We start from the raw sequence: 1,970 nt of genomic DNA on the forward strand, positions 1-1,970 counted from the left end.
GCACTCCAGTCTGGGTGACAGAGTGAGACTCCAACTCAAAAAAAAAAAAATTTTTTTTTTCGCCGTCAGTGTTCTGTACCTGCTGTTCCTGGGCCTTTTTTGTCACCTAATATCTTGTGCTGTTATTGACTGCATACACAATCCAAACAAACGGATCACTTCGGGTTGTTCCCTGCTCAAAAACTTCTAAGTTTGCGCAGCTGCAAAATAGCATCTTTCCATCGATTTATTGTGAGAATCACAAGTGAAGTTTTAGTGCAGTGCCCAGAAGTGAATAGCTACTCAATAAATGTTCGCTCAAGGATAAATCCCAAAGTCCGTCCTTTCACAGACAGCCCCTAGGCCACCTACAACCCCTACACAAAACTTTATCTCCACTGCTTTCCTAACCCTCCCTTGAACACACTCTGCCACCCATCAGTTCCAGGCCCCTGTCCGTCAATCTGACTCCCACTTCTCTTTCAAGTCTCTTTTTAACACACCCGTTCTTTGATGACAAAATCCCACAAAGAACCTTCCCAATTCCAGTTAAATATACACCATCTTGTTTCTACTACTTAGAGTATTAAAGAAAGGGGCACAGGCCTCTTTGGGACCCCACTGCCCACCAAAACCCACTCTCTACACTTCTTTCTTTTCTTCTTCTTCGTGAAAAGAAAATGCTTACATAGTATTTTAGTTCAAAAATTTAGAAATATAAAAATGAAAATAGTGAAAATTTCTTTCCCACCTCCATCTCTTATCTGCCCAGTTCCCCCCACAAAGGTAACCACTGCTGCAATTGTCTGTGTATCCTTGGGGAGTTTCTCAACCTAGCACCCTCTTTGTGTTATTTCGGTATTTGAATTAAAATTAACTTGCTTGCCATCATGTTTTAATTACACAGGTATTATTTGAATTTGGGGGTTTTTTCATGATGCAGCAATTCAGAAATAGGAAGAGATACAGGGCAAAACTTGAGGAAACCTTTTATCTCCCCTCATTTACTTCGACACCATTTGGTGTGTACATTTTTCCCTACCCCCTTTCTATTGTTTTTTCTTTTTTTTTCAGCTTTTGTAGAAACAGGGTCTTGCTATGTTGCCCAGCCTGGTCTTGAACTCCTGGCTTCAAGTGATCCTTCCACCTTGGCCTCCCAAAGTGCTAGGATTACAAGAGTCAGCCATTGCGCCCAGCGGTGTTTTGTGGGGTTTTTGTTTTTGTTTTTGTTTTTTGAGAGGCAGAGTCTTGCTATGCTGTCCAGGTTGGAGTGCAATGGCTATTCATAAGCACAAATATAGTGCACTACCAGTTGGAACTCCTGAGATCAAGCAATCCTCCCACCTCAGCCTCCAGAGCATCTGGGACTACCTGAACATTAATTTTATTTTTTTAGGATCCAAGATGTAGAATTACTAGGTCAAAGAATGTGGGTATTTTATACTGCCTTATGAAAGACTTCAATTTACATTTCAACCAGCAATTTAAGAGAAGGCCTGTTTTTCCACATCCTTGCCAAACATGGTATTACTAGTCTCCAAAAACTTGTTTTAATATAACAAGAAGTCGTTGTACAAAAGTAGCCAGACATAAAAGAGTATATACTTTATCAGTGGTGTTATAAATTAGGGGTGCTAGGAACATTGGGGTGTTAGAAATGTTCTAGATCTTGATCCTGTGTGGCTACATGGTTGCTACATATTTTACCTATGTGAAAAACACCAAGCTGTACTCTTAGAAGTCATCCACTTGACCGTATCTATATTATACCACAATACAAATAGTGTTAAAGTCACATTTTATGATTTTCTTTTTCTTTTTCTTTTTTTTTTTGAGTTGGAGTCTCACTCTGTTGCCCAGACTGGAGTGCAGTGGCCGGGCCACCGCAGCCTCGAACCTGCTGGGCTCCGGCGATCTTTCCGCCTCAGCCTTCCAAGTAGCCAGAATTACAGGCATGCGCTACCACGCCCGGCTGATTTTTATTTATTTAT

The sequence above is a fragment of the Carlito syrichta genome, unplaced genomic scaffold, assembly GCF_000164805.1.
Source record: "Carlito syrichta isolate Samal-C Ts95f unplaced genomic scaffold, Tarsius_syrichta-2.0.1 Scaffold302301, whole genome shotgun sequence".
NCBI classification, from domain to species: domain Eukaryota; kingdom Metazoa; phylum Chordata; class Mammalia; order Primates; family Tarsiidae; genus Carlito; species Carlito syrichta.